Source organism: Suncus etruscus, chromosome 1 (assembly GCF_024139225.1).
Source record: "Suncus etruscus isolate mSunEtr1 chromosome 1, mSunEtr1.pri.cur, whole genome shotgun sequence".
NCBI lineage: Eukaryota > Metazoa > Chordata > Mammalia > Eulipotyphla > Soricidae > Suncus > Suncus etruscus.
Window position 1 is genome coordinate 183497657 of NC_064848.1, and position 26783 is coordinate 183524439.

The 26783-nt window shown below is 42.7% G+C and overlaps 1 protein-coding gene and 1 pseudogene across 1 annotated transcript in view; one reads left to right on the top strand and one right to left on the bottom strand.

Annotated features, from left to right (window-relative positions):
• SPOP (speckle type BTB/POZ protein) overlaps positions 1 to 26783 on the top strand; it is a 107557-nt gene that overhangs the window by 19162 nt on the left and 61612 nt on the right. The gene's annotated exons all lie outside the window — the stretch shown is intronic.
• LOC126019999 (eukaryotic translation initiation factor 5A-1-like) lies at positions 3547 to 3905 on the bottom strand (annotated as a pseudogene).

A 26783-nucleotide genomic window follows, 5' to 3' on the forward strand; every position in this document is an offset into this window, starting at 1 on the left:
ATATGGCAGGGAGCTGAACCGGGATTCCTAGCACCCTATATGGCCCTTTGAGCACTGCCAAGAGTGATCCCTTAGTACATAGCCAGGTGTAAGCCCTGAGCACTGCTGGGTGTGACCCCAAAGCCAAACAACCCACAATTAGGTAATACCTAGGCTGCTCCTTTAAATTAAAAAGAGGCCTTGTCTTGCAGGTGGGATTCAAAGAGCTAATAAAGTAGATGATTTTGAGAAATACATTAAAGAATCAATTATAGATAAATGTGGGCATTGCTGGAGAGAAAAGTGTTGAATGACTTCCAGGTTTCTCTTTCAAGCAGTGAATGGGTTCAGGTACTTAGTGAGGTGGGGGGGGGAGATAAGAATTGGAGTAGTAGGTGTGGGATTTGAAGGGAAGAACAGAAATTAGATGTTAAGATATTTTTTAAATTATTTTTATTTATTTGGTTTTTGGGTCACATTCGGCAGCGCTCAGGGGTTACTCCTGGCTCCACACTCAGAAATCGCTCCTGGCAGGCTTGGGGGACCATGTGGGATGCCGGGACTCAAACCAATGACCTGCATGAAAGTCAAACACCTTACCTCCATGCTATCTCTCCGGCACCAGGTGTTAAGCTTTTTTTAAATTATTTTTGTTACTATTTTTTGTTTGTTTGGGGGTCACAACCAGCAGCGCTCAGGGGTTATTTCTGGCTCTGCTCTCAGAAATCGCTCCTGGCAGGCATGGGTAACTGTATGGTTGTCAGGATTTGAACCACTCTGTCCATGGTGGATCAGCTGCATGCAAGGCAAATGCCCTACCACTGTGCTATCTCTGGCCCTTTTTATTATGCTTTTTTTTTGGGGGTGGGGTGGGCCACACCCGGCGGTGCTCAGGGGTTACTCCTAGCTATCTGCTCAGAAATAGCTCCTGGCAGGCACAGGGGACCATATGGGACACGGGGATTCGAACCAACCACCTTAGGTCCTGGGTCGGCTGCTTGCGAGGCAAACACTGCTGTGCTATCTCTCCGGCCCCTTTATTATGTTTTTAATTAAAATTTTTTTTCTTTTTGTTTTTCATCCACACTCTTAGGTGCTCAAAGGTTCTTCCTGGCTTTACACTCAGGAATCACTCCTGGTGATGCTTGGAGGACTATATGAGATGGTGGGAATCAAACCTGGGTTGGCCGAGTGTAAGGCAGATAACCTACTTTCTGTACTATTGCTCCAGCCCCCAGGAGTTCTATTTTAGGCTTGTTAAATTTGTTTTGCCTTTGGGCCACACCTGTCAGTGCTCATGGGTTACTTCTGTATATACAATCAAGCATCACTCCTGATAGGCTCAGGGGACTGTTTGGGTGCTGAGGTTAGAACCTGGGTTAGTCGAGTGCAAGGCAAGCACCCTACTGCTATGCTATTACTCTTGTCTGACATGTTAAATTTGAGATGTGGATGAGACTAAATATAAATGTTATGTAGGCAGCTATATGAGTGGAAACTGAAGTGATATTAGAACTTGAGGTAATAAATGTGTCATCATATTGATCTTAACAGTATAAAAATAACATCATTTAGGTTAAATCTGATGGGTAAAGAACTGGAGGTGTGGAAACTAGCCAGCTTATTCCTGTAATCAGAACAAAAATTGGTTCGAGTTTGAATTAGGATAGTGGTATTGGAACTAGAAAAGAAATAGGAAGTTGGAGATTTGAGGCTTTGCAAAGCCTGTTGTAATAGGAGTAGACAGTTAGCAAGAAAAGAAGGCCTGGGGGCAGGCGAGACAGTGTAGTTGGCTGGTCTTTCGTGTGACTGACCAGTTTCATTCCCTAATGGTCATCACTCCTGATGGTCTCCCAAGCCCCACCAGGAATGATTCCTGAAAGGAGTAAGTCCTGAATGACACGTAAATATGGCCCAATCCCCTCCACCATCCCCCCGCCCATACGTACACAAAGTGAGGGGAGGAGGGAAGGAAGAGAAGAAAAGGGAAGGGAAAGGAAAGGAAGAATAGAGAGGGAAGGAAAGAAAGAAATGTTAGAGCTGTCAAGCCTAGATGTTTCATCTGTTAAGAGTCCGAGTAGTCAGGAGGAAATAACTCATGAGTAAAGGATACTGTTTGGCTTTGCATGCATTGCCATTTAGGAGAGGTTGCTTAGCAGACTTAAATCTATTGCGCTGGGTTTTGAAAGAGCCTCTGATGTCTGAAATATAATCTGTTTCTTTATATATACCTAGGTCATGCAAGGAGCAAAATTCATGAAACTAATGGCATGCAGTCTTTATTTTGATCTTAGGCTCTCTTTAGTAGAGTTGCTTCCTGTCTCCTGTACAGTGCTTTCTTTGTGTTCACAATGCCCAGGTTTCCTTTCTTGTCTTTCAGATAAGTCCTCCTCCGAGGCTTTTGTACTTTTTGTTTTCTCATCTTAATTCATCACTTCCTTAAATTGTCTCTGGTGGAAGGAATAGAAGTTTAGTGAGAGAAATTTAGAGGTAGATTTACGGAAAGTAGAGAAAATTCCAAGTGATCCTTAGTAAGTTCTGAGTGTGATTATACATCTTAAGTGAAAGGATATGGGAAACATTAAAGTTGTAGTTCTTTCAACACAAAGATACAGAATCTTTGTAGTACCCTGTTGATTTTAGTGTAACTCAGTAATAAAATCTTTTCTTTTTCTTTGTTTTTGTTTTTGGGTCATACCCAGCGGTGGTCAGGGATTACTCCTGGCTGTCTGCTCAGAAATAGCTCCTGGCAGGCACGGGGGACCATATGGGACACCGGGATTCGAACCAACCACCTTTGGTCCTGGATCGGCTGCTTGCAAGGCAAACGCCGCTGTGCTATCTCTCCGGGCCCAGTAATAAAATCTTTTGACTATAAAAGCTAAGTTAGTGTTAGTTCCCCTTCTCTTTTGTTGACTTGATAATGGTGGTAGCGGTGACTGAATTTTGAATATTTTTTATATTAAACTTGTAATTTTATTCAAATTTTTTAAAATTCAGGTTTGATTTTAACAAATGTGTCGAGGAGAGAGCCCGAAAGAAAGGGTGAAGCCCATGGGGCAGGGCCCTCCCAAATGCCTGAAGAAGTAGGCATATCCCCTCCCCTCTCCTCTTTTCCCTCACCATCTAAAGGGATTTGGGGAGAGACATAGGCAGGGCAGAGGGCTAGTCCTCAATCTATGGGGTTGTGCTGGGGATTAAAGGACTATGGGGACAAGAGGCCAGACTAGGGATGAGTTGAGGAAAGGTTACAAGGACCACTTGCCAGAATCCGCAGCTTTCTGATTTCAGATTGAATTAAAAATAAACAAAATAAAATAAAAAACAAAATATCAAACCACAAGCAGTACCCACCCCTTACCCCCACCAGGGCTGTAGTGTGAGGGAAGAAGAGGAGGACAGCTTTGCCAAGGCCATGGCTTGCTCACTTTTGACCAGGGGAGCAAGATGAAGAGTAGGGGCTCTGCAAATTTGGGGGAGGAGATGGGGGAAAACCAAAATAAGACCTCTAATAAAGGCTGGGCTAGAGCTCTGCAGGCTCAAGGATCACTGCTGCCATCACCACCGCCATCCTGGGAGCCAGTTATTTTGCCATAGCTTTGATGGCAACAGCTGCCTCCTCCAACATGATCGGAGTGCATGATCAGGATCAGGATCTCTTCTCCACAGTCGTACTTCTGTTCACTTTCCTTGCCAAGGTCTCCCTCAGGCAGGCGAAGGTCCTCTCGCACTTCCCCACTGTCCTGGAGCAGTGAGAGATACCCATCCTGGATGCCACTCAGCTGGAAATCCTTCCTTTTGATGTTGGGGACATCCATATTATGAGTTGATGGGCAGATATCTTCACATTTCTTCCCAGTAAAGATGTCAGTACCAACCAGGTGGACCTTGGCGTGGCCATGCTTGCCCGTCTTGGAGGTAGACATCTCCACAATCTTTATTTATTTATTTATTTATTTATTTATTTATTTATTTATTTATTTATTTATTTTTGGTTTTTGGGCCACACCCGGCGGTGCTCAGGGGTTACTCCTGGCTGTCTGCTCAGAAATAGCTCCTGGCAGGCACGGGGGACAATATGGGACACCGGGATTCGAACCAACCACCTTTTGGTCCTGGATCAGCTGCTTGCAAGGCAAACGCTGTGCTATCTCTCCGGGCCCGCATCTCCACAATCTTTTTTTTTTTTTTTTTTTTTTTTTGGTTTTTGGGCCACACCCGTTTGACGCTTAGGGTTACTCCTGGCTATGTGCTCAGAAATCGCCCCTGGCTTGGGGGGACCATATGGGACACCGGGGGATCTAACCGCAGTCCATCCTACGCTAGCGCTTGCAAGGCAGACACCTTACCTCTAGCACCACCTTCCCGGCCCGCATCTCCACAATCTTAACATGGTCGCCTGTTAGCACCACAAAGCCCTTCTTACGTAATGCTGAGCACTGCATCGGGAAGGTGACTGAGGCCCCTGCATCTCCTGTCTCGAAGTCCAAATTATCTGCCGTTTGTTTGTTTGTTTTTGTTTTGGGGTCACACCCAGCGGCTCTCAGGGGTTACTCCTGGCAGACTCGGGGGACCATATGGAATGCCGGGAATTGAACCGGGCTCCGACCCGGGTTGACTGCGTGCAAGGCAAACGCCCTGTTGATTCCAGCTCGCGCAAAAGCACTGACTCGACCCCAACTGCTGGCCCCGAGCTCAACTGCTGCCGCCGCCTCTGCTCCTGCTGTTGCTGTTCCTGCTGCTCGCAACGCCGCTGCGTGTACCCATATTTTGAATATTAAATTGACTTGACACTGCCATCCTGTCACTATTTATGGAAACATCCTCTGTGTAGGTGATGGGCCTATACATGACTTCTTTTTAATTCTTTCAGTTGTTTATTTTGGGGTCACACCAATGATGCTCAGGGGTTACTCCTGGCTCTGCACTCAGGAATTACTCCTGGTAGTGCTTGGGGGACCATATGGGATGCCAGGGATCAAACCTGATTGACGGCATGCAAAGCATATGCCCTATGCTCTGTACTATATCTCTCTAGCTCCAACACTTAAGTGCTGGTAAATAACAAATGTGAGTAAAACAAGGAGTATCTAGACCAGAGTATAGCACAGCGGTAGGGCGTTTGCCTTGTATGCTGCCGACCTGGGTTTGATCCTTGGCATCTCATATGCTCACTCGAGCCTTCCAGAAGTGATTTCTGAGCACAGAGCCAGGTACCTAGATCCTTAAAAAGTATTGTGTGGGGTCTAGAGAGGTAGTTCAATGTTATGGATACATGCTTGGCATGTAGGATTCCTGGCACAGTAAGTTTTCTTAACTCTCAATAGAAGCCCCTGAGCACTGCTGCATGTGGCATCTCCAAAAACAGACTTGGGTGAAATTTCAGATTCTACAATAGAGTTTTCCTTCCTTCCTTCCTTCCTTCCTTCCTTCCTTCCTTCCTTCCTTCCTTCCTTCCTTCCTTCCTTCCTTCCTTCCTTCCTTCCTTCCTTCCTTCCTTCCTTCCTTCCTTCCTTCCTCCCTCCCTCCCTCCCTCCCTCCCTCCCTCCCTCCCTCCCTCTCCCTCCCTCCCTCCCTCTCCCTCCCTCCCTTTCCCTCCCTCCCTTTCCCTCCCTCCCTCCCTCCCTCCCCCTCCCTCCCCTCCCTCCCCCTCCCCCCCCCCCGCCCTGGGTTTCTTTGGGTGAAATTTCAGATTCTACAATAGTTTTCCTTCCTTCCTTCCTTCCTTCCTTCCTTCCTTCCTTCCTTCCTTCCTTCCTTCCTTCCTTCCTTCCTTCCTTCCTTCCTTCCTTCCTTCCTTCCTTCCTCCCTCCCTCCCTTCCTCCCCCCCCTCCCTCCCCTCCCTCCCTCCCGCCCTGGGTTTCTTTTTTTTTTTTTTTTTTTTTTTGGGCCACACCCGGCGGTGCTCAGGGGTTACTCCTGGCTGTCTGCTCAGAAATAGCTCCTGGCAGGCACGGGGGACCATATGGGACACCAGGATTCGAACCAACCACCTTTGGTCCTGGATCGGCTGCTTGCAAGGCAAATGCCGCTGTGCTATCTCTCCAGGACAAAGCCCTGGGTTTTTATTCTTAATAAAGTATTTGCTTTTTCTGATTTCAAAATAATGAAAAAAGTGAAATTAAAATGTAAAAAATTGGGCCCGGAGAGATAGCATAGCGGCGTTTGCCTTGCAAGCAGTTGATCCAGGACCAAAGGTGGTCAGTTCGAATCCTGGTGTCCCATATGGTCCCCTGTGCCTGCCAGTAGCTATTTCTGAGCAGACAGCCAGGAGCAACCCCTGAGCACCGCCGGGAGTGGCCTAAAAACCAAAAAAAAAAAAAAAAAAAAGGTAAAAAATTTTATGGCACTAAAACACTTTTTTGTTTTTGGGCCACACCCGTTGATGCTCACGGGTTACTCTTGGCTATATGCTCAGAAATTGCTCCTGCCTTGGGGATAACTATATGGGATGCCGGGGGAATTGAACCGTGGTTTGTCCTAGGCTAGCACTTGCAAGGCAGAGACACTTTACCTTTAGCGCCACCGCTCTGGCCCCTAAAATACTTTTTTTTCTTTTTTTGGTTTTTGGGCCACACCCATTTGACGCTCAGGGGTTACTCCTGGCTATGCGCTCAGAAATCACCCCTGGCTTGGGGGGACCATATGGGACACCGGGGGATCGAACTGCGGTCCATCCGCTTGCAAGGCAGACACCTAACCTGTAGCGCCACCTTCCCGGCCCCCCCCAAAATACTTTTTAAAACTTGATTGATTGATAGATTTTTGGGCCACACCAGCTGCACTGGGGTCACTCCTAGCTCTGCACTCAGAAATTGTCCTTAGCAGGCTGGGAGACCATGTGGGATGTCAGGAGTCAAACTGGGTTCTTCCCAGGTTGGCTGCATGCAAGGCAAATGCCTTATTGCAGTTCTATTAATATCTTTATTTAAGCAACGTGGTTACAAACATGTTTGTAGTTGGATTTTAGTTATAAAACACAAAATATTTTAAAGTAGCTACATAGGACTGGCAGTACCATCATCTCACCAGCTCCCAATTTGTCTAATTTTATGTTAATGAATTTCTGTTTCTTCTAGTTTTTGCTTATAAATTATACTGTGATTATCATTCATGTACATACATCTTAATATACTGGTCATATTGATTGCTTAGGATGGATTCTTTTTTTTTTTTTTTTTTGCCACACCCGTTAGATGCTCAGGGGTTACTCCTGGCTACGCGCTCAGAAATTGCCCCTGGCTTGGGGGAACCATATGGGACGCCGGGGGATCGAACCGTGGTCCTTTCCTTGGCTAACGCTTGTAAGGCAGACACCTTACCTCTAGCGCCACCTCGCCGGCCCCATGGATGGATTCTTGAAGTAGATGTGGGACTGCTATGTTAAATGATATGCAATATCTTACTTTTCCTAATTCTTTAAAATCTTCATAATCTAAAACAAACAATATTAAAGAACATTTTAATAAATGAAAAACCAACTTTTTACTTCTAACCTTTGTTTAATCTTCCCTCCTGATTAATTTTTTTGCTTTTACTAAGTACTTATTCCTAGATTTAATTAAAAAAAAACAGTTGGGATTGCAGTAGGACACACATAAACAGAACAGCTTCAGATTTGGGGGTCCTATATTAACTGTCAGGTAAAGGATTCTAAGTAACATTTGTTAATTGCCATGAAAGTGACAGTAAGTATGACAGGAATTTAGGGTTAACTAGAGTGATTAGGAAGTGCTTGAAGGAACTTGATTTGGAATCTGAAGGGGATAGTATTAAAACAAGAATGTTTTAATAGGAGTGTTAAAATTAGGGTGGGGGGCAAAAACACAAAGCAGAACAGCCCTTGATTGCTATGTTCATTGCAACATTATTCACAATTTCCAGAATCTGGAAACAAAGTGCCCAAGAACAGCTGAGTGGATTAAAGAAACCATGGTACATCTACAAAATGGAATACTATGCAGCTATTAGGAAAAATGAAGTCATGAGATTTGTTTCTACATGGCTAGATCTAGAGAGTATTATGCTGAACAAAATGAGAGAGGGATAGACATAGAATGACCATATTCATTTGTGGGATCTTAAAAAATATGGTATTAATATTGAAAACAATAGAGAGAGATGAGTACCAGAAAGACTTGCCCATTGTAGGAAACTTGTCATAAAAAGTGAGGGAGTTCAGTTAGGAAAGAGAAGGGACCGCTTTGACAATGATAGTTGGAAATGGTCACTTTGGACAAGAATTGCGTACTTAAAGGAGATAAAGTGATATGCACAATCCTCCTTCAGTAACAATATAAAAAACCCACAATATGTGTGTGTGAGGGAAAGGAGAGGGGAGGGGTGGGAGCATGCAACTGAGACAGGCAGGGTAGAGAGCAGCGGGGAGAGCAGGAGTGAAACTGGGGACATTGGTGGCAGGAAATCTGCACTGGTGAAGGGTGTTGCACAGTGTATGACTGAAACTCAATCTTGAACAACTTTGTAACTGCATCTCACGGTGATTTCGATAAAAAGTTTATTTTTCAAGATGCAAGAGGGAGTTTATTTGACTAGTCGGGGTCCAAGTCTCAAAAATGTATTTAACATTTAATTTCATTTACATTTAATTTAATGTATTAAATAGGCATTAGAACCATTCCTGTTTTTGAAATGGCAGGGAACAAATATAAGGAAGGCACAAGATTTGTTTATGAGCAGAAGGATTAGTTGGAATTTGGTTCTAGGCTAGGGCCATATTGTAGATAGTGCAGAAGTTTTTGTTTTTGTTGTTGTTATTGCTTTTTTTTTTTGGTTTTTGGTTCCACCCGGCAACTCTCAGGGGTTACTCCTGACTCCAGGCTCAGAAATCGCTTTTTGCAGGCTCGGGGGACCATATGGGATGCTGGGATTTGAACCAATGACCTTCTGCATGAAAGGTAAACGCCTTACCTCCATGCTATCTCTCTGGCCCCTAGTGTAGAGGTTTTTATGGAAGTTATTTCCCAGAGAACTGTTTTTTTAGTACATTTAAGTACAGTAAGGATTTTTTTTTTTTTTTTTTTTTTTTTTTGGTTTTTGGGTCACACCCGACAGCGCTCAGGGGTTACTCCTGACTCCACGCTCAGAAATAGCCCCTGGCAGGCATTGGGGACCATATGGAATGCTGAGATTCAAACCACTGACCTGCATAAAAGGTAAATGCCTTACCTCCACGCTACCTCTCTGGCCCCACAGAAAGGAATTTTAAGATAAAGCAGATACATAGATGTTACTCAGTTTAGGTAAATTAAAAATTAAAAAAGTCTCTTAATGAAAAATATTTAGAAGGCTGTTTATTATAAGAATACTGCAGGATAAGGTACTTACCTTGCATGCAGCCAATCTGGGTTCAGTTTCTAGCACTCTGTATGATCCTTTGAGCCCCATCAGGAGTGGCCCCTGAGTATAGAGTCAGGAGTATGCCCTGAGCACTGCTAAGTTTGAACCAAGCCTCTGTCCCCTACCCCCTCCACACAAAACAGGGAAAAAAGGGGTTTAACAAGATGGTTGCTGAATGTCTCTGGCACTGAGAATGTTACATAACCTTTCAAGAATAAATGATTTTTTTTAAATAAATTAGCCTGTAGTTAGGCTACTTCTAGCTCCTGGGACACCATGATGTACCTCACTTCTGTGAAGGCAAATAGCCCTCAGCCTGATGATACTCTCATAGCTTCTCAGGTCTGTATTGGTTCACCTTTGAAAACTTAGTTGTTCTTTTATTTCTGACATTTACAGATTTGCAGGGAAAGGATTTTTTTCTCTTCCAAGCAGAGCAGAGACGGCCCCATAGGACTCAGCAATTTTCTGCCAACCAAGCTGGCACTTCAGTGTGATGGGCCAAGGAAGTGGTGTTGCTTGGTCTCTGCAGTGCCAGGGATTACCCGGGGCTGCACCCAGTGATATTTTGAGAACGGGCTGGCTCTGTGCAAGACATGTGCTTTGACCCCTGTACTGTCTCTCTTGTCCCAGTTGAAAATATATTATGGATCAGAGTGAGCCTCTAAAAGATTCTGTGAGCTTGTAAGAAATGAATATTTAAATTTAAAAAATTTGTTTTGTTTTTGGGCCATACCTGGAAGCTCTCGGGTTACTCCTGGCTCTGTGCTCAGAAATTATTTCTGGCAGACTCGGGGCCATATGGATTCCTGGGGATTGAATCTGGGTCTGCCACCTGCTGTTTTATTACTCATCCCCTAAGTTAAACTTTTTTTATAGTATAAGTAATATAGTTACATTGATGTTCCCTATGGTTTTGATGTACAAATTACTGCATCTTCACTAACACTAAACTTTTCAAGATAGCTCACATATCCTCTATCAGTTCTAGTTCTCCTCTTTCCTCTATCGCTCCTACTGCTTGATAACCTTAGTTTTGTAATTAAAGCCAAGGATTTGTCATTATTGACACTATTTGTTTTGTTTGTTTATATACCTCATTGAATAAGATCATTTAGTATTTTTTCTGCTCTCTCTGACTTACTTTGCTTAAAATGATCAGCCCTCTAATTCTTTTTTTTTTTTTTTTTTTTTGGGTTTTTGGGCCACACCCGGCAGTGCGCAGGGGTTACTTCTGGCTGTCTGCTCAGAAATAGCTCCTGGCAGGCACGGGGGACCATATGGGACACCGAGATTCGAACCAACCACCTTAGGTCCTGGATCGGCTGCTTGCAAGGCAAACACCGCTGTGCTATCTCTCCGGGCCCAGCCCTCTAATTCTACATAAGTTATAGCAAACTGCAAAATTTCTTCTTTCCTTGGAACTACATAATATTCCATTGTATATACATACCACAGATTCTTTATCCATTTATATGTCATGGACATTTGGGTTGCCTTCATATCCTGACTCTTATACTTAGGACTGTAAGAAACAGGTTTGCTAATATCTTTTGAGTTAGTGTTTCTGTGTTCTTGGGGTAGATGTCAAGAAGTAGAATTGTTGAGTCATATGGAAGTTCTGTTCTTTTTGGACCACAGCTGTTGTCTGCTGGTGCTCAGGGTTTACTTCTGGTGGTACTGGGGACCATATGGAGTGTCAGGGATTGAACCCAAGTTAACTATGTACAAGGCAAATGCCCTACCTATCACTTTGACTCTCTCCACTTTCTTTGAGAAATTTCTAAATTGCTGTCAATAGAAGCTATATCAAGATGGCACTCCCACCAACAAAGAATGAAGGTTCCTTTTTTTTTTTTTTTTTTTTTTTGGGTCACACCCGGCAGTGCTCAGGGGTTACTCCTGGCTGTTTGCTCAGAAATAGCTCCTGGCAGGCACGGGGGACCATATGGGACACCGGGATTCGAACCAACCACCTTTGGTCCTAGATCGGCTGCTTGCAAGGCAAATGCCGCTGTGCTATCTCTCCGGGCCCTGAAGGTTCCTTTTTAATCATACCCCACCAGTACTGGTTGTTTCCAGTCTTCTTGATATGTTTCATTCTCACACTTTGAGATGATGGATTTGTTATTGTTCATTGACCTATATTTCTTTGATAGTGGTGATGAACACTTTTCTTTTCTTTCTTTCTTTTTTTTGTTTTTGAGTCACACCTGGCGGCACTCGGGTTACTCCTGACTCTGTGCTCAGAAATCGCCCCTGGTAGGCACTGGGGATTATATGGGATGCTGGGCCCATCCTGGGTTGGCTGCATGCAAGGCAAATGTCCTACAGCTGTGCTATCTGTACCCAGATGAACACTTTCATACACCTCCTGGCCATCCGTATGTTTTCTTCAAGAAGTATCTGCTCATCTCCTGGGAGGAATTATTAGATAATGATAGTCACTTTCAATTTATCTGCATGTAAATAATCCATAGGAATTTATCTTACTGGCAGTCTATTATATTTATTTTATTCCTTTGATGCCTTTAGTGTATAGACAGGTTATATAAATACATTTTATTATTACCTAGCCTGCATAGTCATTATTTAAATTTCTGATTCATATTACATTATCCAAAATAAAATGTGTGGAATTTTTTGTTTTGGTTTTGGGCCACACCCAGTGGCACTCGGGGTTTACTCCTGGCTCTGTACTCAGAAATCACACTTAGCCAATTCAGGGGACCATATGGAATGCCAAGGATTGAACCCAGGTCAGCCATTTGCAAGACAAAAACCCCATCTGCTGTGATTTTGCTCTGGCCCCAGAAAGGTTTTTTTTTTGGTGGGTGGGGCACACCTGGTGGTGCTCAGGGGTTACTCTTGGCTATGCGCTCAGAAATCATTCCTGGCAAGCTCTCAGACCATATGGGCTGCTGGGAGTCAAACAGGAGTCCATCCACCCTATTGCTGATCTCTCTAGCCCTCAGAAGGTTTTTTTTTTTTTTTAAATACCACGTTACCCAGTGGTTCTCAGCTTGGGGAATACTTTAATAATGCTTAGCAGTGTGGGTCTGACTGTAGAGTACTGTTTGTTACTTGGTCTGGTGGTACAGTGCTGATCTCGAGGGTGCATGGAGGCATGTGGTGGCTGAAGTTGAACTTCACTTTTCAAGTGCTAGGCATGTGTGCTGCCGTGTGTGTGTGTGTGTGTGTGTGTGTGTGTGTGTGTGTGTGTGTGTGTGTGTGTGTGTGAGTGTGTGTGTGAGTGTGAGAGATGGTTTACTTAATTTTGTCTGTTTGCTTGTTTTTGGCCACTGAGGAGTTTCGCCTGGCTCTACACTCAGGATTTACTTCTGTTGGTGCTTGGACCATATGGGATGCCAGGGATTGAGCCTTGGTTTCCCCGAGTGGGCCATGTAGCAACTAGGCAAATGCCCTACTTGTTTCTGTCCCTGATTAAGATATTTAATCTCAGAAAATTTTAACATTTAAAAATGTTTTTTTGGGGGGTGGGCCGGAGAGATAGCATGAAAGTAAGGCGTTTGCCTTTCATGCAGAAGGTCGGTGGTTCGAATCCTGGCATCCCATATGGTCCTCTGTGCCTGCCAGGAGCAATTTCTGAGCCTGGAGCCAGGAGTAACCCCTGAGCGCTGCTGGGTGTGACCCAAAAACAAACAAAAAAAACAAAACAAAACAAAAAAAAAACAAAAAAAAAGTTTTAACATTAAAAATTATTTAAAAATGATTTTTGGTTTGTTTTGATCCACATCTGAGGTGCTCGGTACTGGCTCTGTACTTAGGGATCCTCCCCTCTAGTACTGGGGGTGTGGAGGGCATATGCCATACTAGGAATCCAGCCAGGATCTGTGGCCTACAGGGCAAGTGCTTTAACTCTTGTACTATCTCTCCCTGTCCCTACCCAAACTTTTTAAGTACACAATCATGTCCCAAACTAATTAGTGACTTTTAAATATCTCTTTTCTAGTATCCCATTCTCTTGAATAAATTGTGCTATCTTTACTTAAAGTGTTACTTTTTCCGAGAGAATTAAGGTAATATTTTTGTTTTTGTTTTGTTTGCTTTAGTTTTTTTGGGTCACACCTACTGTGCTCAGAGGTTACTCTTTGCCCTGCATTTAGGAATTACTCCTGGCAGCACTTGGAAAACCATATATCTCAAATAGGCCACTTATAAGGCAAACATCTTACCTACTACACCAAGGTAGACCCACCAAGGTAAAGTATTACATCTTACTCTTTTTGAAAGCCTTCTCAAAAGGCTTGATGGACTCTTCGGAATCCATTTCTCAACTTTGCAAGTAAACTCCAGTTTTAACAGAACTGAGTAATCTTGGGGAAACTCAAGAGGAGTCTGACAGATAAACCAGAAGCCATTTTATTTAATGTACATTGAAGAAAAATAGTCTTTTTCATGAACTAGAAAACTATTGGTTTAGTTCATTCACTTCTTAGTGTCAAGGTATTAAAAACTTAATAGCTAAAACTTTCTGAGTCATTATGTGTCAGGTTTTGTTGTTGTTGTTGTTATTTGTTTTGAGGACATACCCACCAGTTGTGTTCTTTTGGTGGTCTCACGGAACCACATAGATTGTGTGTGTGTGTGTGTGTGTGTGTGTGTGTGTGTGTGTTAGGCTACACACAGTGGTGCTAAGGGGCAACTTCCATCTTGGTGTTCAGGGATCATTCTTTGCCTGACATTGCTTAGGGCAGGGGTCTCAAACTTGTGGCCCTTTGTACAACATTTTGTGGCCCTGCCCTAGAGGAATCTTTTTTTGTTTTGTTTTGTTTTAGTTGTTAAGAGTCACAACCCCGGGCCCGGAGAGATAGCACAGCAGCGTTTGCCTTGCAAGCAGCTGATCCAGAACCAAAGGTGGTTGGTTCAAATCCCGGTGTCCCATATGGTCCCCCTTGCCTGCCAGGAGCTATTTCTGAGCAGACAGCCAGGAGTAACCCCTGAGCACCGCCGAGTGTGGCCCAAAATCAAAAACAAAAACAAATAGTCACAACCCCAATGTTCAAGACTTACTATTGACTTTGCACTCAAGGATCACCCTGACTTTGCCTCCAGGTAAATTGAGTTTGAGACCCCTGGCTTAGGGGAACTGTACATAGTTTCAGGGCTTGAACATCTTAGGAATCTGAGGCAGGGGTTTTGTTAGTAGTTTGTCTGAGACCATAAACTTTGTTGTACTTTAAAAAAGATCATTTAATGGTTATCGAACCGAGGAAAAGGATAAGTTAAAATTCTTAGACCATTTTTTTTGTTGTTGTTTTTCCGGCCACACCCTTTTGATGCTCAGGGGTTACTCCTGGCTACGAGCTCAGAAATTGCCCCTGGCTTGGGGGGACCATATGGGACGCCGGGGGATCGAACCGTGGTCCTTTCCTTGGCTAGCACTTGTAAGGCAGACACCTAACCTCTAGCGCCACCTCGCCGGCCCCAGACCATTTTTTTTTTTTTGTTTATTTTTTTGTTTTTGAGCCACACCTGTTGACGCTCAGGGGTTACTCCAGGCTCTGCGCTCAGAAATTGCTCCTGGCTTGGGGGGACCGTATGGGACGCCAGGGATCGAATTGTGGTCCGTCCTAGGCTAGCACTTGCAAGGCAGACAGACGCCTTACCTCTAGCGCCACTGCTCCGGCTCCTCTGCGACCATTTTATCTAAATCATACTATATTCACTTATTTCTTTTTCAAACATGTATTAAGCATCTGCTATCTGCATTGTACTGCCTCAGTAGCAGGCTACAAGGTGACGTTAGCACAGTGAGTGTCCTTCTGGGGATTCTCAGTCTAGTGGGAAAGGCAAATAATTATAATAACAAGTGGCCTACATACACAGTGAGAGCAAGGAGGAGGAAGCATTTAATTCCACTTGGAGAGATTAGAGTAGATATTTGCATTGATAAAGGAAGGGCATTCTGGGTAGAGGAAATATGCAAAAATGCCATGACAAAAGAAAAGAACTCATTTTATTTTGCAAGAATAAAACAAATTATTGCAATTAAGGAAAGACTACAGTATACAAATGTTATGAAATTTTTTTTATTCCCTTTTTTTGGGTGTATGAGTGAGCTCCTAAGCAGTGTGGATGGGGTGGAATGCCCATTTAAGGTTGCCTATAGTTTAGTGCTAGGGCTCTGCCGTCAACCATGTTTCTGAGGGCCCTCAACACCAACTATTCTGTTGACTTTTTGTTTTGTTTTGTTTTTTTGGGGGTCACACCTGGCAACGCTCAGGGGTCACCCCCAGCTCTGTGTTCAGAAATCACTCCTGGCAGACATGGGTGACCATATGGGATGCCAGGATTCAAACCATCATTCCTCCTGAATTGGCTGCGTGCAAGGCAAACACCCTACTACTGTGCTATCTCTCCAGCCCCAACTTTGGGAATAGGAATTATTTCTGCAGTGAAATTGATAAGATTTAAGAAATGACCCAGGGGCCGGAGAGATAGCACAGTGGCATTTGCCTTGCAAGCAGCCGACCCAGAACTTAAGGTGTCCCATATGGTTCTCCATGCCTGCCAGGAGCTATTTCTGAGCAGATAGTCCAGAGTAACCCCTGAGCGCCACTGGGTGTGGCCCAAACAAACAAACAAACAAACAAAAAGAAATAACTCAGTTGGATAATGGATATGGGGAAAGGGAAATGTTGGGAAGAGGGAAATGTTGGGAAGAGATAGAAGTTAAGATTTTTAGGGTTTTTTGTTTGTTTTTAGTTTGAGCTCCTGGATAAATGGTAGTATCACTGGTGTAATATAACGAAGTCAGGTTTTGGAGGAAGATAGGCTTTTATTTTGAACTTCCTGGTTTTATGGTAATCTATTAGCAGGTTGGTTTGCATGTGCCTGTTCACCAAGCTTTCACTATGCATATGTTGATAAAATGTGAGCATATGTAATGATCTCCTGGCTCTGTACTCATCATTCCTGTTGGTAATGGTGGACCTATATGGGGTATGGGAGGTCTAACTCAGATTGGCTGTGTAGCATGCAAGCTCCCTAACCATTGTTTTATCATTCTGGCCCTGAATTCAACATATTTTTTATTGGTGACAATAAAGATGATACTACTCTTGGTCTTTATTCTAGAATGAAATTGTGACTTTTACTTCAGTTCCTTCCATCCTTGGAGATGAAAACACATAAATAATTTTTTAGGTCCATGATTGTGCTCAAGTGTTACACACCTTGTATTGTGTACTGCCCTGGGTTAAGGTACCAGTACCTCAGTGCATTCCAAGTGGACCCAACATCATACCACTGTATGCACCTTACAGTATTAACAATGGCCAATTTTTTTTAAACTTTTTAAAATACTATAGATATAGTGAATTATCACAATTTCTTAGAGTGAAAAGAAAACAGACATAAAAAAACCCAAAAAAAACAAAAGTAAGGGGAAAAGATATATAGGAGTGGGGCAGACTGGTCAGTAGAATGCTTATCAGCCAAGTGTTAGACTCTCTAGGTCCTTTATGTGGAGATAACCAAGAGAATGAATACACTTACATTTACCCACTTCCTAACTTCTGAATCAAAGAACTGGTGAGAAGGTTTAGAGAAATGTGACGTGAGAATTCACATTATAAAATCTAAACATACTGGGGCTGGTGAGGTGATGCTAGAGGTAAGGTGTTTGCCTTGCAAGTGCTAGCCAGGGAAAGATCGAGGTTCGATTCCCCAGGCATCCCATATGGCCCCCCCAAGCCAGGGGCAATTTCTGAGTGCTTAGCCAGGAGTAACCCCTGAACATCAAATGGGTGTGGCCCAAAAAACCAAAAAAAAAAAAAATCTAAACATACCCTGTTAAGCGGGCCGGGTAGGTGGCGCTGGAGGTAAGGTGTCTGCCTTGCAAGCGCTAGCCAAGGAAGGACCGAGGTTCGATCCCCCGGCGTCCCATATGGTCCCCCCCAAGCCAGGGGCGATTTCTGAGCACATAGCCAGGAGTAACCCCTGAGCGTCAAACGGGTGTGGCCCAAAAACCAAAAAAAAAAAAAAAAAAAAAAAAAAACCCTGTTAAAAGGATACATGAGCAAACATAGATTCTGGGCTTTGGGAGATTTTTAATGATTTTTATATAAAGTAAAATTTATATAGACTTCTGTGAATCTTAACATGTAACTGTCAAAATACAAAACAATTTTTGTGTGAACTTAAGGATAACCAGAAATGGAACTCTCAAACATTTTAAAAGACTTCTACCAAGCCAAAAGCAGACAAAACCGTATACACCTAATCAAGTATTTACTGAAAATAGAATATTATTTCCTTCCTACCTTTACTTCTGTCTTTTGGCCACTCTAGATCACTCCAATTGGTTTGGTCTTTGAGCCCAACAGGATTAAGCATGAGCCACCACTATTTGTGGCTCAAAAACGTACTTTTACTAGATAATTTGAAATTTTGGGGGGGGGTGGCCACACCCGTTTGATGCTCAGGGGTTACTCCTGGCTAAGCGCTCAGAAATTGCCCCTGGCTTGGGGGACCATATGGAACGCCGGGGGATCGAACCTCAGTCCTTCCTTGGCTAGTGCTTGCAAGGCAGACACCTTACCTCTAGCGCCACCTCACTGGACCCTGAAATATTTATAAGTGATAGTTGACTGATACTTTCACAAAGTTTATAAGCATGAAATATTTATGAATGTGCTAAGATTAATTATAAATTATGTGAAAGTATCTAGGACATTGAGCCTCAGTTTCTTTTTGTGGTGCTAAGGATTAAACCCAGGGCCTCATACATGCAAGGCAGGTCCACATCCCTAGTCCCTGGACTCAGTTCTTGGTCATTAGTTGTACAGCAGTAGAAAATAAGGCTATTCATTTTCTCTGTTGAACTGTGCCTTGATTATTATGCCTTTACAGGCTGCTTGCTCATTAGAAATACATATGAAAACAAATTACTTGCTTTTTTTTTTTTTTTTTTTTTTTGGGCTACACAGTGTGCATTTCTGGCAGTGTTTGATTACTGTCTAGAGCCGGTCATGAGCCATTATTTTCTTTTATGCCATGGTAGTTTGCCACTTAACATTGCAACCCAACTGAATATTACTTTAGTTTGTTCTTGACAGTATATGAATGCTTAGTGTTCAATTGCATGTTTGGAGTTTATTTTTGGATTAGTTTCAAGCATCATTTATTTTTTTCCTTCTTGATCCATTGCTACTTAATACCAGTTTTAAAACCAAGAAACATATTTTTGTATCTTGGAAGTAGTGCATTGTATTGAAAGCTGCAATTTTTATTTTTGTCTGTGGCATGCCTCACTGATTATGTGATTCCAATATTTGTTTTTCTTTGGTTTATAATTTTATTTGGAGTCCTTAACTTAAAACTTAATCTGCTAATCCATGGCTTTTAGTTTGGTAGATGATGGATGTCGAGCTCTGTGTACTAGAATTTGCCAAGGCCTCTGGCTACAGCCAGTTTTAAAGAACTTACCCATTTTTTACACCTTCAGGTAAGTGTTTATTTGTATTAGAGCTGGGCACATTCCACCTGGCTCTTTTTGTGGCGGGTGGAGGGAACTCTCCCTCTAGTGCTGGAGGGACTACTAAGACTATATATCCGCAATGCTCAGAAGGCTATGCAAGGCTATGCAGTGCTGAGGGTCAAACCTGGGGCCTCAAATATGCAATACATTGTGCTTTATCACTTAGTCACATGCCCAGCCCTCCTCATGATGTTTACTTTCTTTTTCTATGTTAGTCTTTTTTTGTTTTGTTTTGGGTCATACCAAGTGGCACTCAGGGGTTACTCCTGGCTCTGCATTCAGAAATTGCTCCTTGCAGGCACGGCAGACCATATGAGATACCGGGATTCGAACCACCATCTGTCCTGAATCGGCTGCGTGCAAGGCAAATACCCTACCGCTGTGCTATATCTCCGACCCTCTAAATTACTTTATTTAAACACTGTGCTGTGGGGCCGGAGAGATAGCATGGAGGTAAGGCGTTTACCTTTCATGCAGAAGGTCATCCGTTCGAATCCCTGCATCCCATATGGTCCCCCGTGCCTGCCAGGAGCAATTTCTGAGCACGGAGCCAGAAAAAATCCCTGAACTAACTAACTAACTAACTAACTAACTAACTAACTAGCTAACTAACACACACACTCTCTCTCTTTCTCTCTCTCCCTCTCTCCTCTCTCTCTCGTTACTGAAAGGGTATCATGCACATCCTTTATCTCCTTTCACCAACCAGTTCTTGTCCAGAGTGATCATTTCCAACTACCATTGTCATATTGGCCCCTCTCTGCCCTAACTGCACTCCCCACTATTTGTGGTCAGTTTCCTACCATGGACTGGTCTTCCTAGCCCTTGTCTGTGTTGTCTCTAGATATTATTACCATACTACCTTTTCTTTATATCTCACAAATTAGATAGATTATTCTATGTATATTCTCTCCCTGACTCATTTTGTTCAATATAATACTCTCTCCATTCATTTATAACCAAATTACATGACTTAATTTTTTCTAATAACTGCATAGTATTCTTTTGTATAGATGTACCACAGTTTCTTTATTTGCTCATCTGTTCTTGGGCACATGGGTTGTTTCTAGATTCTGCCAATTGTGCATAGTGCGCAATGAACATAGGAATGCAGAGGGGGTTTCTGCATTGTGATTTTGGGGCCTATGATATATTCCTAGGAGTGGTATTGCAGGTCATAAAGAAGCTCAATTTTTAGTTCTTTGAGGAAGGTCTATGTAGACCAGTCTGCATTCTCACCAGCAATGAATGAGAATCCGTTTCTCCACACATATGCACTGGCAATGGTTGTTCTTGTTCTGTCTCTAGTGTGAGATGGAATCTCATTGTTTTGATTTGCATCTCCCCGTGATTAATGATGTGGAGCATTTTTTCATTTGCCTTTTGACCGTCTGTATTTCTTCTTTGAGGAATGTCCATTGATTTCTTTTCCGATTTTTGGATGGGGTTAGATGATTTATTTTTCTTGCTAAGCTCTACCAGAGCCTTATATATCTTAGATCTTAACTCCTTTATAAGATTCTCATTACTTTTTGATAGTATATGATAGGACCCTTGCCATAGTACCCTTATATTTCCCTGTGTGGCTCAACTTCCCAGTTGATATTGGATACCTGAAATGATCTCTCAGCCCCGTATCTGGATTTGGGCCCCATTGATAATATGTGATGTAGTCAGGGCATAGGCTGAGAAGTCTGATTTTGAAAGTGATACTTCTAGACTTTAGTTTAGGACTTGGTGTGTTCAGTCATTAGTATTAGGGTAGCTTGGTCTTTTCTGTGAGCTTCTATTAATGGCCTATATCAAGATTCTAAAAGTGTGTGTGTTGGGGCCGGAGAGATAGCATAGAGGTAAGGCATTTGCCTTTCATGCCGAAGGTTGGTGATTCAAATCCCGATGTCCCATATGGTCCCCTGAGCCTGTCAGGAGCTATTTCTGAGCATAGAGCCAGGAGTAACCCCTGAGCTCTGCTGGGTGTGACCCCAAAAATAAAAACAAATAAATAAAAGTATGTGTGTGTGTTTCAACGGGACCCCTCAATGATAGGAGAAATTGGCTTTACTGTGCTGATAACCTTCTTTGGGTGAAAGTGACCATATATTTGGGGGAGAGATTTACCTATGGTTGCCGCTAAATTCATACCCTGGGATCAGAGGTAATACTGGAGGGATGGCATTTACTTTGTATGTGGCTTAAGGTCAAAACAATGGACCATCTTCGCATATGAGCTGCTGAGCACAGAGCAAGGAATAGCCCTTGTGCACTGCTACTGAACTACTACCCCAACCCCCAAATAAATCCACATCTTAATCTTAATTGAGTCCTTTTAGGGCTCATTGACTAGGTGATATGTTTCTCATCTAGTCATCCTCCTCCCTATTCATTTATTTTCTGCCAGTGTTTTATAAATATATCAAAGAAACAGCAACACATTTGTAAACAACAACACCCAAAACCACAGACCATGTTTGTCATATTTTTGGCTGGACTTTGCCTATTTAATTCATAAACATTTCTGGCCTTTTTTGTCTGGTACTTCAGCTATAAAGGTTTATGACTGTCTCTGGCCATATTGAATAACAGTGTTTGAGAGGTAGATGCTCAAAGGTGTGGGGAATTGGGCAATCATCCAAGGAGTTTATTGGTATGTTTTTGTAGGGCAATTTAGTAATACCTATTAAACAATGTATAAGCCATGGGACTTGCTGGCACTTATGTTCAGATATACCTATTTGCTACCTTGTTTGTGAAAACAAAGCTGGAACTGCACATCAGGGTACAGTGAAATTCGTTGCAACTATTAGAATAAGGTATGTAAGTACCTGCAGTGTGTCTGTGTCTGTGTCATATTTATGGGAATGCCCTTTTTGGGGGGACGGTATATGTGGATTTTTGTTTCTGAGGATAAAAAGAAAACAACGGTTGTGTCTAAGTTTTTGAAGTGGGTTTTTATATATGTAATTTATATGAGTTTAAAAATCTCTATTAGTTTTAGACACATATTTAAAAAAAGCCAGGGAGATAGCACAGGGGATAGGGGCATGTGCCAGATTTCAGTTTGATTCTAAATACCACTTACCACCAGCTCAGCACCATCAAGTGTAACCCTGGAGACCCCAAGTGTAGCTGGGTGTGAACCTATTGCTCTTAAGCAACTCTGATGTAGTCTGAGAGGTCCCCAGTACCTCAAGGCCTGAACAATTCCACATTCATTGGCCTTACATTGACCTATTCTGCCTCTTTGGCTGAGAATTGCCACAGGCCTCCTGAACACTGTCTTGAAGCTCTCCCAAAACAAAACAAAACAAAAACCCAATCAAGTCAATAATAACAAAAACATAAAAGGAAAGCAGATACTTTTTTGGGGGGGAGGGTCACACCTGGCAGCACTCAGGGGTCACTCCTGGCTCTATGCTCCGAAATCGCTCTGGCACGCTCAGGGACCATATGGAATACTAGGATTCGAACCACCGTCCTCCTGCATGCAAGGCAAGTGCCTTACCACCATCCTATCTCTTCTGCCCCACATTTTTATTTAATACATTTGTTTTTGTTTTTGCTTTTTAGGCCACACCCTGTGAGACTCAGGGTTTACTCCTGGCTATGCACTCAGAAATCGCTCCTGGCTCAGGGGACCATATGGGACCACGGTCCATCCTGGATAAGCAGAGTGCAAGTCAAACTCTCTATCATGCTATCGCTCTGCCCCCCAATATCTTTAAGCTTAAATAAATCTTAAAGATATTTAAAAAACTTAAACAGGGGCCAGAGCAATAATGCAGTGGTAGGGCATTTGCTTTGCACGCAGCTAACCCAGGACAGACTGTGGTTTGATCCCCCGGTGCCCTATATTTTTCCCCAAGCCAGAAGCGATTTCTGAGTGCATAGCCAGGAGTAACCCCTGAGCGTCATTGGGTGTGGCCCCAAAACAAAACTTTGAATATTATTATTTTGGTTGGTTGGTTTTGGGCTGCAGCTGGTGGTACTTGGAGCTTACTCCTGGCTCTATGCTAGGAATTGCTTCTGGCAGGCTTGCTGTTCCGTAAGGGGTGCCAGGAATCGACCTGGGTATGAAAGACAAGTGCCCTACCTGCTGTAATACTGCTCCAGTCCAGAAACAGATATGATTTTAATGTTTTCCAGAAGCATAGAATTTGAGCATTTAGAGACTCATAGACAATATGTTCAATTTAAAGTTGAGAATCTTAGTATTACAGAGCCTATACTAGAATTCAAATCCTGGGGATAGCAGACACTTGAATAAAGTGACTTGTTTTTTATTTAACTTGTGTGTCCATTTCTCATCGTGAAGAATTGATTTTGGAAGACCAATAAAATGTTGACCTTTGTAAGACAGTTCTTAAAGTAGTAACTTCTGGTAGTAAAGATAAAGTGGTAATGTTAACTCTTTATGTTTGTAACTTTGGAGGCCCAATTCTTTAAAAGTGAGTTTATTAGGGCCAATTTATTGAGTGTTGGTTCACAGTGTATAACTTGGTTTCACCCAAAGATCATCCCTGGTTTATTTGTATCTGTTTATTTACAACTTGGTTTCACCCAAAACAGAGATTTTCCTACTTACCATCTTGTTTTACATGTCTCAAGCATACCTGAGCCAAACTGGCTCTGGATAGGTTTCTGGCTTTGTACTCAGGGATCACTCCTGTGGTACTTAAGGAACCATATGGGATGCTGGGATTGAGCGTGGTTTGGTCATGTAAGGCTACCGGACTATCTCTCTGGCACTTATTCTAGATTTTTAAGTGGATTTTTATTGCAGTTTAGTATCCAGGTGGTGAATAAATGAGAAGATGATCTTTGTGACTTCTAAATAACATGCTTCTTAAAGGAAAAGTTTACTGTTAAAGATGGAAAACTGTATATATTCAAGGAGAAGCTTTCAGTCTTTGAAAACAGGAACATTTTAAAAGTATACATTAGGTTCTTTTCTGCTTATTCAAGGACTGAAACATTTGCTCTGTTCAGACCAAGAAATTGGTTGTGGTGGGCCTAATAGTTTAACATAGGATTGGATATTCTAATCAATGAAATGTTTTTATGGTTGATGATCTCAGGAGCTAGCAACAATAACATTTACTAACGTTAAGATTAGTTTTTGTATTTAAGCTAAAAACCTATTGCTTGGGACTGCTACATGTATAGATAGGAAAAACTTGGACAAAATTTGGTATTTGCAAATGCTCTCAAAATGGGCACTCTATTTGATAATTGAGTAAGCTGATAAAGTGGATCTTTGCTTTAAGGGAAAGTGTTTTCAGAAATAGAGTAAAGGATACTTTTCACATCTTAAGGATCAGAGTCAAATCCTGCCTGTGCAATTTTAATCAGTAATGGTTTGGTTGAATTGAAAGGGAGAAAAGGTTATGTAGAGGGCCAAGAACAAATAGATTTGCAAATTTATCTTTGTAACCCCACATCCTTAGGGAGGAATCCAGTTTGTATAACCACTTAATTCTGTTGTGAATGCAGCCTCAGTAATGGAATTGGGTAGTTTGACAGTTGACTTAATATGAACAGTCAAATTAGGTCAGACTGGAAGGTGAGGTTGGGGAATCTCAGTGTGGTATGTGTTTCTGGTTTTCTCATGTTCTGATAGTGGAGAGAATTTGGTCTATTTGGTCTATTTATACACCACATAATGAGTAACTGTACAATTTTTTGTTTTTGTCTTCTGTTGAATTTATTATTCATTAATTATGGTTTGTTTTTCACATGCATTTCACTTACTTGTGTTGAAAATTTTGGGCCCAAGATTTGCTTTTTTCCAATATAACTACAGGGAGTAATGTAATAGCCTGGAATTTGGTTGTCGGTTTCTGACTTCCTAAACATATTTGTAGTATATTACATTAGGGAGATCACTTTGTGAAAGGGAGATCAGTTTCCTGGTTTGCAAAACAAAATCATTTGGTTGGGTCTTGTTTAGTCCTTGTATATTACTAGAATTATTTTTAATTCCTTTATTCACTATCTGTTTATGAAGCCTCGCCTGTGTACCAGACACAATTACAAGATCATATACCTCAGTGTGTTCAGGAAAATAACAAGAATTCCGGAGCTGGGTGGGGAAAAAAAATTTCCCTTCCCTTTCTTCACATGGTTGCAAGTGTTTACTCCTGAAGAACTAAGTAATAAGTAATCTTGGCAGGTTTCCCTGATCTCTGCACTCAACAAGGCATTTGTTAAATTGACTGCTAATTTACATCCCTACCTCCAAAAATGGCTCTTGTCTCTTTTCTTATTGTTTTTTGTTGTTATTGTTGTTGTTGTGTGCTGTAGACGAGCTGCGTCTCAGCAATTCTCGTGGGTCATAGCACTTCACGAGAAGAAAGCGGGAGCACGAGCGGCCGAATATGAAATATGAAATAAATGAAACCACATAGAGAATGTGGGGTCAACACGTTTCTGGCAGGAGTGCGACAAGTTTAATTTTTTGAATAGGGGAATTTATAGGGGTAAAATTAGCCACAGGTGAAGAATAATTATAATTACAAAGCATAGTAAAACACTAACAATACCTAAACCATGAGTGTGACTAAAAATTCTAGGTTACAAACGAGAAGGTCACAACTCAAGGTAACTCTTTGCAAGCTTACTTTAAATGCAAAATTAGGATTAGAGGGAGTAGAAAGTATCTAGGAACTTGATCTTTATTAGACTGGACTATTGTTTTAGAGGTTAAATCAGGGGTCTCAAACTCGCAGCAGCCCGAGTGCCATTTGCGGCCCTCCCTCCGTACAACATTTTGTGGGCCTGCCCTAGAGGAATCTTTTGTTTTGTTTTGTTTTGTTTTAGTTGTTTGGGTCACACCCCCCAATGTTCAAGGCTTACTACTGACTTTGCACTCAAGGATCACCCCGACTTTGCCTCCTGCGGCCCCCAGGTAAATTGAGTTTGAGCCCCCTGGGTTAAGTGACGGGAGGAGCCAAATCCCCAAAAATGAGTTTCCCTTTTTCTAAAGGAGGGTCAATAGTCAAGATCTGCATTCTGGGGGCCGGGCGGTGGCGCTAAAGGTAAGGTGCGCCTGCCTTGCTTGCGCTAGCCTTGGACGGACCGCGGTTCGATCCCCCGGTGTCCCATATGGTCCCCCAAGCCAGGAGCAACTTCTGAGCGCATAGCCAGGAGTAACCCCTGAGCGTTACCGGGTGTGGCCCAAAAACCAAAAAAAAAAAAAAAAAAAAAAGATCTGCATTCTGGTTACACCCTTGATTACCAGAAACTGCAGCTGCAAAGGACATATTTGAAAAAGAGAAAAATTGTCTTTGCTTTTAGGGCTGGCTATATCTGAAAAGGGGTTCTCAAATAAACTTTGGTGCAGGAATTTCTGAGCCAAATTATTTTTAGAGGCCATTATTTTGCCTGATATATACAAAGGAGAGATAGTCAAATACTGGCTGAAAATGTACTGCCAAGCATCTCTTTGGAAATTCCTCAACCTCCACGCAGGGGAAAAAGGTGTCCACAGTGGGCCTTTTGAGGAACCCCATGAAGGTTAAATTAGTTCTACCCACCAGGAAAATCTGAGGATACATCTGGTGGGCTGAGCCCCCCTAAAAGCTTAGGTATGCCCTGGCAGTTGTGCCACACCCTGCAGCGCTCAGGGTTTACTCCTGGCTCTGCACTCAGAAATCACTCCTGGGGCTGGAGCGATAGTACAGCGATAGGCCGTTTGCCCTGCATGCGGCTGACCCAGGACGGACCTGGGTTTGATCCCCAGCGTCCCAGGTGGTCCCCCGAGCCAGGAGTGATTTCTGAGCACAGAGCCAGGAGTAACCCCTGAACGTCATGGGGTGTGACCCTAAAACCAAAAAAAAGAAAAGGGAAGAGAGGGGGGGAGGGAGGGGAGGGGCGTGGAGGGGGGAGGGGAGGGGAGGGAGGGGAGGAAGAGAAAAGAAAGGAAAAGAAAAGAAAAGAAAAG